The 12,684-nt window shown below is 51.0% G+C and overlaps 1 protein-coding gene across 4 annotated transcripts in view; it reads right to left on the bottom strand.

Annotated features, from left to right (window-relative positions):
- The window catches only part of RRBP1 (ribosome binding protein 1), a 70,063-nt gene extending 58,598 nt beyond the window's left edge, over positions 1-11,465 (bottom strand). For 3 of the 4 annotated variants that reach the window (XM_012474770.3, XM_012474795.3, XM_012474787.3), the window contains exon 1: positions 11,384-11,465. The gene's annotated coding sequence lies outside the window, so the exon portion shown is untranslated. Of the gene's footprint in view, positions 1-4,003; positions 4,019-11,383 lie in introns of those variants that run through there. The other variant, XM_012474778.3, reaches the window with a different exon arrangement.
- Positions 11,466-12,684: the final 1,219 nt, after the last annotated feature.

Below are 12,684 nucleotides of genomic sequence, written 5' to 3'. Positions count from 1 at the left end.
CATCACCTTCCTTCCAAGAATATCCTCGAGAAGTTCCTTCAGCAAAGATCTGTCAGCAGCTATCTTGGGTTTTTGTCTTAAAACGATCTTTTTACTCTCACTGTTGAATTTTTCCCTCGAGTTGCTGTAGCACTGAACTGTCTACATGTGGATTTGTTTTTATTTATCCTGCTTGTTTTGGTTTTGAATAGGTGTCTTATGCATTCCATAAAATTCTCAGCCATTAGCTCTTCAAGTATTGGCTCTGTCCTTGCTCCTCTCCTGGAACCCCAATAGACACACTTCTGAATCTACTTTTCCTGAATCTTTTTTTTTTTTTTTGAGATGGAGTTTCGCTCTTGTTACCCAGGCTGGAGTGCAATGGAGCGATCTCGGCTCACCGCAACCTCCGCCTCCTGGGTTCAGACAATTCTCCTGCCTCAGCCTCCTGAGTAGCTGGGATTACAGGCACGCGCCACCGTGCCCAGCTAATTTTTTGTATTTTTAGTAGAGACGGGGTTTCACCGTGTTGACCAGGATGGTCTTGATCTCTTGACCTCATGATCCACCCACCTCGGCCTCCCAAAATGCTAGGATTACAGGCATGAGCCACCGCGCCCGGCCTCTTCCTGAATCTTAATTGATCTTACAAATTGTTCATCTATGTGGTTCTCTAAGATAAATTCTGCGTATTTTCTTCTTCTGTACTTTCCAGTTCATTCACTCTCTTCAGTTGTATCTGAACGCACTGCTCTGCTGTGCGTTCGTTCACCTAAGAGAGTTGAATCTCTGTTTAAATTCAGCGAGTTAGAAACCCATTTCTTCTAGGAGCTGCGTTTGGATATTCCAGAGTGAATGGGAGTATATGCTGTAAAGAGAAATATCTGCTTCTAAAACCAAAACGGAGCTATCTAACAGAATGGTTGTCAATGTGTGCGTTCAACTTACAGAGTTAAACTGATGTGTGGATGCAGCAGTTTAGAAACCCTTTCTGTGCAGAATCTGCTAGAAGACCTATCTGTTGGATTTTTATTATAATTAGGAAGACGTGAACTTTTCATGTCTACAAGTTGTTCCTGGTTCCTTTTTCAAATTTGCTACGCATTGTACCGTTTCCTCTTCCTTGTAGGTATTTTTGATCTGGCCTATTATTTTGAGCAAGGCCTTTAAAATCTGTGTTGACAAGTCTATTATCTTACGTTTTTCTGAGATCTGCTCCTGCTGGTCCTCATTCAGTGCTTCCATCCTTTGCATTTAGTTGTTCCTAACTATGGACTGTTCTCTTTCGTTTGATAATTACACCTGGGGATTCGGTGAGCCTAGGATAAAGGTGCAGTCCTTCAAAGATCTGCTCGCCCCTGGACTGGCCCAGGAGCACTAGCTGTGCAGGTCCACTCTCAAATAAAGAATCTTAAAATCAGTTTCCCACTACTCAGGTCATGGGATCTGCATGAGGGACAACTTGTGATACCCACTTCTCAGAATGTGCCCCTCCCTACCCTGCCTGTGGGGTGAGAATGAACTTCCTTCTGACTCCCCTTCTTCCTGAAAGTATCATGGCCCCCTGTGGTTCCAACTCAGGAAGCCAGCATTAATCTCTGCCCCCGGTGCCTGGAGATGCTCTCAGAACTTAAGAGTTTGCCCATTTCACCGAAGGCCCTCAGGGTTGTCCTTATCCTCTTGGGTTACTCCTTTCATCACCTGCCTCAGTATCTTCCATTCTAGGATTGTCTAAAGTTATTTTAATGTCATTTACCTCTTGCCCAGGCTGTTCAGCAAGTTAGAAGACTCGTTCAGGCCACCCAGCCTAATCGATCACCAGAAACCCAGTGTTCTCGCCTCCAACAGCCAAAATCCCAGCCAACCATGCTCTTCAAATAAAAGACAGCATGTGGCTGCCATGGCCAGGACGCTGGCTGTGCCAGGGAGACTACTTCCAACTCTGGACCAGGATATACCATCCTTCAATACCAGGTGGGTCAGGGAGGAAGGGTTCCTGCAGGAATATCCTGACAGCCAACCCCTGGAGGTGGGCAGAGCTTCTAATTAGAAACATGTGGGCCGGAGTTAAGTGAGGTCTGGTACCCAACTGTTGGTTCCTTTGTTTTTAAGAAATTCACTTTGTGGGGGCAGAGTTCTGATGAAGAATTCAATCTCAAGATACGAGCTTTGCTGAACTCGCTTCCATTAACTCCTTCGAGAAGAGATGCATTTCCACTCAGATTTGTATCAGGAAATATCACCTGCTCATAGGCAATAAAATCTGACCCTCTAACAAGCCCTTTGCAAAGGCCCACCTTTGATTAACGAATTCTGCTGGCCAAACATCCTATCTCTCTGACAGCAGAGAACTTCAGCATGAGTGAATCATTTCTTATTTATTATCAGTGGTAACTCAAAATTCATTCTGGTTCCTCTTTAAAATCAGCCACTTTATTACATTCCAAGGTCTCATTCATATACTGTTGGTGGGAATATAAATAAGTACAAGCGCTTCAGATAAAAAGTCTGGCACTTTCTTTTAAAGCTGAGCACATACCTCCTTCTGGTCCTGCAATTCCACTCCTAGGTATATAGATAGACCCAATGGAAATGTGTACAGACATTCACCAAAAGTCTGCGGCATGACTGTTCACTTAAGTATTATTTATAATAGTCCCAAACTGGAAACTCTCCAAGTACCCACCTACAGTAACATGAACTCCTATATTCACATGCTGGAATAGTGAACAATGAGAATGAATGAACAAACTACAATTACCCCAACAACCTGACAGTCTTACACATAACACTGAGTGAAAGACACAAAAGAGCACATGCCACGTGAGTCCATTTACATCAAGTTCAAACACAAGTGAAATCAATCACTGGTATTACTAAGAAGACAGCAGGGATTCCCTGCCCAGCGATGGGCAGCAGCTGGAAGGGGGGCACAAAAAGAGTTTGGGGAGGTCGGGAATCATCTATTTCTTGATCTGCTGGTTAAACAAGCGTGTTTAGTTTGTGGATACTTATTGTGTAGACTCATGACAGTGCATTATTCTGTATATATTTTACTTTAGTAAAGGGTTTAAAACTTGTGTCATATTTCCTTGGAAAATATGCCCCCACAGATCCTGGAGAAGGAGCATCTTCAAAGCCTGAAGAATCTGTTATGGAGCCCTGTTACTACTGCCACTTCCCAGCGCTCACCCGCACACAAGATCACCCCTTCCACAGACAGGAAGTAACTGGGGCCAAGGCAGGCAGTCACCTCCTGACCTGACAGGGCAGTGACTCAGCGGGACCCACAGCCCTTTATGGTCCTGTTGCCATGCCACCACGCTGAAGTCTTTTTTTTTTTTTTTTGAGATGGAGTCTCACTCTGTGGCCCAGGCCAGAATGCAGTGGCATGATCTCGACTCACTGCAACCTCCAGCTCCTGATTCTTCTGCCTCAGCCTCCCGAGTAGCTGGGATTACAGGCATGCGCCACCATGCCCAGTTAGTTTTGATGGGGTTTCACCATGTTGGTCAGGCTGGTCTCGAATGCCTTACCTCAGTGATCCGCCTGCTTTGGCCTCCCAAAGTGCTGGGATTACAGGCGTGAGCCATCACACCCGGCCTACCTGCAGTCTTTTTAAAATCGAACTGTACAGAATAAGTCTCCAGATCTTCCAACTTAAGAAGGATGTGACTTAAGATGGAAAGACTAGCTGAGCTTCAGAGTAGTGGCTGAAGTTGACCTTTTAAGAGTCCTTTGACACATCATCAATAAGACTTTTCATTAAGGGTTTCAATAATTCATTTATTCTCCAGCAATGACTCCTTCCCACCTTCAATCACTGTGATTACTAGTCTGAAAATTAAGACTTTCCTTTCTAATTACTACAAATACCTAGAACTACCAAGTAAATAAAAATGTATTCATAAAAGTAAAGATACATCTAATTCCTATTCAGGATCAGTCTTAATTAAAAACTAATTTGATGCAGTTGAGTTGTACACTTTAATCACTGAGTGAGAACTTCAAAAAAACACATCACCTGGATTTGAACAAGGGTCTTTCACCTTTCCAAGAAAATGAGTAGGTCAGATGTTCCCGTGAGAAAGGGCTAGGAATCGAGGATCTACTCTTCTTCACCTAAAATCAACAGTGGAGAGAAGAGGAGAAACAAAGGATGGGGCTGGACCTGGCATCACCTCCTCCCAACGAGACCACCCTGCCTCAACCATCGCTCCTCCCACGCAGCGGGCTGCCACGCGGTATTCCTCTGAGAAAAGAAAAACACCATGAGGTGAGGCAGGAGAACCTTGTCCCCTCCTTCACTTCCTAGCATGATGAGGACTGACCAAGAGAAAAAAAGCATGTCATACAAACTATGAGAATTCTCCCTTCTCCCCCTAAGGAACGCTATTGCCCACTGAACACAAAGTCTGCCTCTTTTCAGAGCAAGCCGGCACACTGTTCACACCCAACGAACGTTCTGTTTCCTGGTGAGTGTGTTGTCACTGAGATGCTCAGTTACTCTGCAAGGCCCACCTCACACTCGTTGGTTATACAAGGAGTTAACACTCACAGCCAAGTCTCCTCCCCAGAACTGGTGCACGCACCTGTGAAGGGCCCAGTCCTGCTGAGGTGCCATTCATGATGGACTCCCAGAGACAGGTAGCACTGAGCTCAATCTAACAAGGCTGGAGACTGAGGGATCCCAAGAGCGAGCCAACATCCACATCTTCTCCTAAGGCTCGCTTCAAATCCCCGCCTCCGCTGGCAGAGCAGGATGTCCACATTTAACAGTGCCCTCTGCATGCGACTGTCGATTTCTCCACTGGAGCCAGGCTGGAGGTAATCCAAACTTCACTTGCATTTGGCTCTGGAGTATGTTTTTGTGTTTACAGTTGATGCTCTAGGAATCTGGACTACTTTGATATACTCACAGAACACCAGCACTAGAGAATCATCTCCATTAGCTCAGCAAGAATGGGCCCTACTGCGTGCTGGTCACTGCCCTTGACACTGGGTGTACCTCGGGAAACAAAAGTTACATCCCTGCACTGGTAGAGTTTACGCTCCAGAGGGGGAGATGACAAAGTCAGTCAAATATGGGAAATGTCAGGTGGTGATGAAGAGAGAGCCATGCAGGGAAAGGGGACCAGGAGTGGGGGTGGGGGAAGCAGCAGAGGCTGTCACTCCACACAGGGTGGCCAACAGGCCTGGAGGAGGTGAGGGAGCCAGCCCTGCGCCATCTAAGGGAAAGCTCTGCAGGGAGAGGCCAAAGCAGGTGCAAAGGCCCTGAGGCAGAAGCATGCCTGAGGAAAACAGCAACCACCATGGCTGCAGCAGAGGACAGGGAGATGGCAGGAGTAAAGCCAGAGCAAAAGGGGTAACTCAGAGGCCACTACAGACCTTGACCAAGGAGGGTCTCGAACAGAGGAGTGACATGGTCTGCTCTGGCAACAGACTAGAAGGCAGGGGGTGTAGGCAAAGGCAGGGAGCCCCCTGGAGGCTTGTGAAACAACACAGGGCAGAGGTGAGAGCAGGCCATGTGTGCTGGCTCACGCCTAGGATCCCGGCATTTTGGGAGGCCAAGGCAGGAGAACTGCTTTCGCCCAGGAGTTCAGGACTACTCTGGGCAACGTGGCGAGACACCAACTCTGCAAAAAACTTAAAAATTTACTGGGTATGGTAGCGTGCACTTGTGGTACCAGCTATCCAGGGGCTGAGGCATGAGGAGCCCACAAAGTTGAAACTGTAGCGAGCCGTGACTGCTCACTGTACTCCAGCCTGGGTGATAGAACAAGACCCTCTCAGAAGGAAAAAATAAAAATAAAAAGGTAAGAGCTGTTTGGACCAGGGAGAAGACAGAAGTGGTGAGAGTCACTCTAGCTATCTGGAGGGTACAGCTGATGGGACCTGCTGCATATAGGGTACAGGTATGAGACAGCGAGGAGTTAAGGAGAAACTGAGGTTTGTGGCCTGAAAGGCGGAGCTAGCTGGCCTAGTTTCATTTTACAGGAGAAGGAAACTGAAGCCCAGGGAGGAGAGGTCGTGTCCGAAGTCACACACTTATTCCAGGGATTAGAACACCCAACCAGTGCTTCTCCCACTGCTCCATGCAGCAGCTCCACGGGACACAGTGGTGACTAGCCCGGTCACGTCAGACAGCCCCCAGCCCCGAGGGACTGCCAATACTCAAGCCCATCATGTAAATTAGGGTAGGATGCTGGGCACTGAGCACACAGGCCTCGCCCAGAGAGGACAACCACAGTCCACGGCTGCCATGCAAGAAAGAACCTGGTGTGGCAGAAATTCCCATTTTCCCCTAGAGAACCCAAACATCTAGATTTTTTGTTTTTTATTTTGAGAGAGTCTCACTCTGTTGCCTAGGCTAGAGTGCAGTAGTGTGATCCTGGCTCACTGCAGCCTCCACATTCCAGGTTCAAACAATCCTCCTACTTCAGCCTCCTGAGTAGCTGGGAGTACAGGCACATGCCACCAATGCCTACCTAATTTTTTCATTTTTTGTAGAGATGGAGTTTTGCCATGTTGCCCAGGCTGGTCTCAAATTCCTGGGCTCAAGCAATCTACCCGCCTCGATCTCCCAAAGTGCTGGGATTATAGGGATGAGCCATCATATCCAGCCCAAAAATCTAGATTTTAATGAAAAAAAAAATCCGTTTTTAAAAGGTGACTCACTTGCTTAATAACATGAGGTCAGTGAAACAAATTGCATGTGCAGACCGAGTTCACTTCACACAGGGCACCAGTTTGGAAACCAGTTTGGAATTTCTCTCAAGACAGCCTCATAGACCTTGTTTGCTTACAGTTTGCCCAGGGTTAGGGTACAGAAAGATGGTCTTTTATTCCAACTTTTGAGTCAGCAGATGATATTCATTATCACTATAAATAGTCGGTAACTTCAGCAGTCTCAGTGGGCCTCCTTTCTGACCAGAAAGAGATCAAGTAGCTGTCCATCATTCAGCGTCTTCCTTTAAAGTTAAACTTTGGTTTTATGTTATTCTTTACAGAGTACTAATACTAAGATGAGCCCATAAGTACAACCCAGAATTTGAAAAATCTTCCCCAATACTGCGCAATGATCCTTTCAAAGTTATATGGAGGCCAGGCGTGGTGGCTCACACCTGTAATCCCAGCACTTGGGAGGCCGAGGCAGGCAGATCACCTGAGGTTGGAGTTTGAGATCAGCTTGACCAACATGATGAAACTCCGTGTCTACTAAAAATACGAAATTAGCTGGGCATGGTGACGCATGCCTATAATCCCAGCTACTCAGGAGGCTGAGGCAGGACAATCACTTGAACCCGCGAGGTGGAAGTTGCAGTGAGCCGAGATTGCGCCACTGCATTCCAGCCTGGGCAACAAAAGCAAAACTCCATCTAAAAAAATAAGTAAGTTATATGGAGAATAACAGAGCCTTGGAAATAGTCACCAATGTAGGAAACAATGTCTGCCACCCAAGAACACTGGGACTCTAGTACTTTGGAACTCAAAAGGTTTCGGGACTGGGCAGGTATTCTAGTCTTGCCAAAAAATCTAAGTTAGAAATGACAAAATATTCTTGGTAAGTTAAAGTTGCTGCCCATTGGTGACGGGCAGAAGACATATGTTACTGAATGCACATAAAGGACACACAGACACGTCTGGTTTTGGGGGAAGTCTCCTTGCCTAGGCACTCTCACGCAGAATTAAATATTTACCTTCCCTTGTAAGCCATCGCTTTCTACCTAACATCTATTTTCTGTCTTTGTTACAAGTCTCCATTCCAATGCTGAGGGCATTGGGTAAAAATCTTTCCAGGACAAGGCCACTATCTGTGCAGCCCCATCCCCCGCAACTCCTTTTTCTAGGAATGCAGTTTACAATGCACACGAAGAGGCGGGACTCATGCTTTCTCAGGATGAGATCTTATCAGGTTGAAGTGTATCAAATGCCACTAATCAACTGGTTTTGACCTACAGAATGGGCAATTTCGTGTGGTTCAACATATTTCCACATGATCAAGAGGGACAGAGACTGTCCAGAACTTTCTGTGATGATGGAAACCATCTACACCCACACGGACCGACTTGTGACTACCGAGCACCTGAAATGTGGCTAATTTGACTAAGAAACTGAATTTTAAATTTTACTTAATTTGAACTGTTTTAAACTTAAATTGCTACTTGTGGCCACTGTATTGAACATGGTTCTAGACAGGAGCGTTTTCAGGCAAAAACTAGGTCTCACTTGCAGTGTTTGAAGGCCCACTACACAGGAGACACTTGGTGAAAAAAAATGAAATGAAAAACACCTTCTACACTGCCAGATTTTCAAATGCCTCCCCACCTTCCTGCCACTGAAGCTCTCAATTTTGATCTTCAAGTTCTGTCTCCTCCCTTGGGTAATTACCGTCCCAGGAAGGTGAAGATATATGGCCAGGAGGGAACATTCAGAAGGCCGGGCCGCACCACCTAGGAACTGGACAACAGGACCTGGCGGACAACCTCCTGACCAGCTGGGCCTCCACGTTCTCATCCACAGAATGGTGACAACCATTCCCATCCACTAGAACAGAGTTACTGTAAGGCCTAAATGTAAACCACAGTTGTGGAATCTCATTCTAAAAAGTGAACCTTAAAAACCAAGCTGGGCTCAGCTTCGTTTATCCATTGAGACGGCTAGGAAGAGCTTAACAAGTATGGTTATCCACCTGGTGTAACAGTATTTTTGATGTTATAGGCCTGGCCTTAACCACTGCAGGCCCAGCATGCACAGACGGACAGGACAGCACAGTCCCTGCCTTCATCATTCTGACTTGACCATTATTTTTGTTTCCCCTGAAACAAGATTTTAGCAAAGAAAAACTTGCTGTCTCAACAGATCTGTTGATCCTCTAAGTGTCATTTGTCTATTAGTTAAAATTCCCAGGGCTAAAAGGGCAAGAAGAGTCTGGGGTCCTGACACTTAAAAGGTGTCCCTGCTACGTAATAAACCAATACTCCAATTCAATCACTGGCATTCAACCATTTAAACTGACTTTGGTGCTATGTAATTATTGCAGCCTGTTGAGTTAGGGCTCATTTCAGCAAAGAGCATAATTGCTCAAATGTGACTTGATTTAAGATTTATTTAAAACTCTCCTATTACCAAAAAATATTCATACACCATGATACCACTGTAACTTCTTAATCTCTCTTTAAATGTTCAGAGGCAGATTCCTAACTACGAAAGGTAAGAGTTTTTACAGTACCTAGAGCTCTAAACCCTCTGCTTCTAAACCTCAAGATCCCTTTCTGGGCCCCCCTCCGCCAACGTTAGTCTCCTCCAGGCCTCCACTGGCCTAGGAACCCTGCAAACTGGCTTTGCGGTGGTGCTCCATGCAAAAGGAAAACTTCACCTACTAGGAGGTCTGCCCCCGCCTTTGCTTCAACCGAGAGGGAAGTAGCACCTCCCGAACCTCAGAACCGGAAGCTTCTTTCTGGAAAGAGGTTGGCAGACCATAGTGGGAGTGACCTTTGGTAAGTCCATAAACGAGTCAAGACATCACATAGTAAGTGGCATGTTGCAGGGTCACAGATTTCTCTAGGTGTCAGATTAACAGGAAGTTAAATAAGGAGAGTGAGGAGAGAGGCAGGGGCAGTGGGAGAATGCCCCCAGCTGCACCGGGAGTGGGGGGGGGGTGGGGGGGGTAATATTAGCAGTTGTTCTTCCTGGGAGTGCTGGACAGATGTCCTGGTTCTCTGGGGACACCCAGTTCTGAAGAGGTGTCTAACGTAAGATGTGAGGCCCTACCAGACTCATTTCTCCACATTCCTTAAAATACCATCCAGATGGCCCCTACCCTGAAGGTTCCAGCACACCCAGTGAATAGCTGAGCAGTGACGTGGGAGGCTCCTCAAGGACCTCAGAGTTTCATTTCCTTGGTGCTTCCCAGTCTCTCCTAACCTCTGACCTCCCAGAGTAATTGCCAAATTGCCTTCTGTTTGTACAAGGTCCCAGCACTTCCCGGCGTGGTTCCCGACCCTGTGAGTGGGTGGCGCTGTCTCCAGGCCTCAGACAAGGAAACTCGGGTTTAGAGGAGCTAAGGGACCTGCGAGGAGGCGGCCAATACGTGGCCCGGACGGAGACAGATCCCACCTTCCTCCTGTGTCCCGCACGCCCCTACAAACGCAACCCAACAGGAACAGCCAACACTTGTGGCTCCTTCCTGCAACTGCTGGGTCTCTACAGCTTTTCTCGCAAATCGAAGCTAAGAGGAGCCCCGTTTGCAGACGGCGAAATGGAGACCCCGAGCGAAACAATTTAGCCGGGATCACCCTCGCCGGTGCCGGGACACTCTAGAGCTAAAACTCGAGACTCATCATCCGGGGAGGGGTCCCTGAAGCATCGCGGGCGCCCCAATGGAAGCGCAGACCCCGGCTTCCCTCCCCTGCCCAGGGCGCAGAGGGGGAGCCGGGTGAGCTGGGGCGGGCGCCAGGCCGGTTGCCAGCGCGCTTGGCCAGCCTGGAGGTGTCCACTTCCGCCCGGAGCTGGCACCGCCGGCCCATTCATCGTGGCCTCGGGCGGGGCTGGCCGAGCCGAGCCGGGCCCCGGGAGCCCTCGTCCCCCCGCCGCGAGCCCTCGAGCCAGGCTCCACGCAGCCCCGCCGGGGAAACGGTGGCCCCGGCCCCGCCGCCAGGGGGAGCAGGGAGTCGCCTCCCGCACTCCGGGAAGTTGCCACCGCGGCCGCCCGGCGTCCATGCCCTGGACAGACCCCGGCTCGCGGCGCTGCGAGCCCCGCGGCCCCGGCCCGCCCCGTCGGGGCCGTCCCAGCCCAGCGAAGCGCCAGTGGGCCGTGTCCTGGGACAGGCGCGCTGGGCCCGCGGGCCTCCATTCAATACCGCCCTCCTCCCTTCGGCCGGCCTCCGCCGCTTTCCGCCCGCACCCCCACCCCTCCGGCCCGGACTCCAGCCGGGCAACGTCATCCGGCTGCTTCCCGAAACTTAACCCCTTCCTCCGCCAGCTGTGAGCCGCCCCGCCCCGCCGCCAACTTTCTTCGCCCAACTTCGGAGCGCGCGGGCCGGCCCGACGGCCCAGCTAGGAGGGAGGAAGGCAGGGAGGGGTCGCCACGTCGCGCTCGCCGGTCGCCGCAGGTACCCCGACGACAAGGGCCCCGGGGTCCACACGGCGGGGCGCGTCGTGCCTACGCCCCTGCACAGCGCTCGCCTGGCACCCCCGCCCCGAGTCTGACCCCGACCCCGAGGGTGCACTGCCGCGGCGGCGGCGACGGCGGCGGGCGGCGGGCAGCGGGCGGCGGACGGCGGGCGGGCCGGGGGAGGGGCCGCCCAGGAGACGTGTCACTCGCGGCGCAGCGCGGTCGGCCCCGGCTCCCCGACGGCCCGGCCCGCGCGCCGCCGCTGCAGGGCCCGGCCAAGTTTCTTACCTGCAGCCGGAGACGCGAGAGGGAGAGCGAGAGGGCAGAAGCCGCTGCCTTCGCCGCCGCCGCGGAGCCGGGAGAGAGAAGCCGGCCGCGCCTCCGCCGAGAAACCGCCCCCGAGTAGCTGCAGGCGCCGCGACCCCGACGCCGCCCGCCCCGTCCGCCGTCCGCTCCAGCCGCTCGCTAGCTGCGTGCGCGCGTGTGGAGTCGTGGCACTTTCTGCCTCGGAGCTGGCGAACGGCCCCCTCCGCCGGGATCGCCGCCTCCTGCCTTCCCCACCCGGGCCAGCCATTCATCGAGCCGCCTCTTCCCATTGGTCCGCACCCCGCCACTCTGCCGGTCGCTGGCCAGTCAAGACGCGAGTGGCCGAGCCGCGGCGGCGGCCATTGGGCAAAGAGGAGGGTCTCCACCTCGGCCAATGGGAGAGGGGAGGAGCTGCGGGGATGTGAAGGAGGCGGGGCCAAGGAGGGGCGGGGCCGAGCGGCGCGGCGCTCGGCTGTGCGCGGGGCGGGGCGGAGCAGGAACGCCCCGCCCACCGAGGGGGGTCTCCGGCCAGCTCCGCCCACTCTGGGCCCGCGGCGCTCCCAGCAGTCGCTGACTTGGAGCCGGCTCTGCCTAGGCGGGAAGCAGAAGGTTCGAGTCCCGGCGGCCCGGGCCTGCGCCTCTGGATACCGCTGGACTGACATGGCGGTGGCTGTCACCCTGAACAGGGTTGCGCAACCGCGAACAGCCAAGGAAGCTGCTTTATTTAAACTCAACTGACTTCCCCCGAAGCAGCGCCCCCTCGGGCCGCCGGATGTGAGGACAAGCTCTGCTGGGGGTCAGCCCAGGGAGGACAAGTTCTTACCTTCAAAGAAGTGGAAATCAGCACCAGAAGCAATTTCCTTGAGTAAATGGAGGAATTGGGGTGGAAGAGCCAGAAGGTGCACAAAGAATTGAAGCGGATGTCATTGCCCTCGTTGTTAGGGAGGGTACAACTGAGGCATGGTCTATTTAAGATACTCATCCAAACCACAGCCGGCAGAGCAATAATTACATTCTACTCTGTGGCGTTTTATTCCATGCGATGGGGAAGGTGAGAGGTTCTGACCTAAGAAAACTCACCCGTGTCCCAGAAAAAGGAGCAACTGGTACTTCCTCATTCCCTGACTTTCCCCCCAATATCAGCCAACACTTGGTCTTCATAATCAATCAAGTCTTTCAATTAAAATAATTTTAGACTTATTATTTCACCATTATGTCAGCGTCTCTTAAAGCCAACCCTTTGAACTTGAACCAAAGCCAGCCTCTTTGGAATTTTGGAATCT

This window comes from Aotus nancymaae, unplaced genomic scaffold, assembly GCF_030222135.1.
Source record: "Aotus nancymaae isolate 86718 unplaced genomic scaffold, 86718_ANA_hifiasm-v0.15.2.pri h1tg000001l, whole genome shotgun sequence".
NCBI classification, from domain to species: domain Eukaryota; kingdom Metazoa; phylum Chordata; class Mammalia; order Primates; family Aotidae; genus Aotus; species Aotus nancymaae.
Note: the sequence above shows the minus strand (reverse complement) of the source record. Positions and strands in the feature narration are given on the sequence as shown.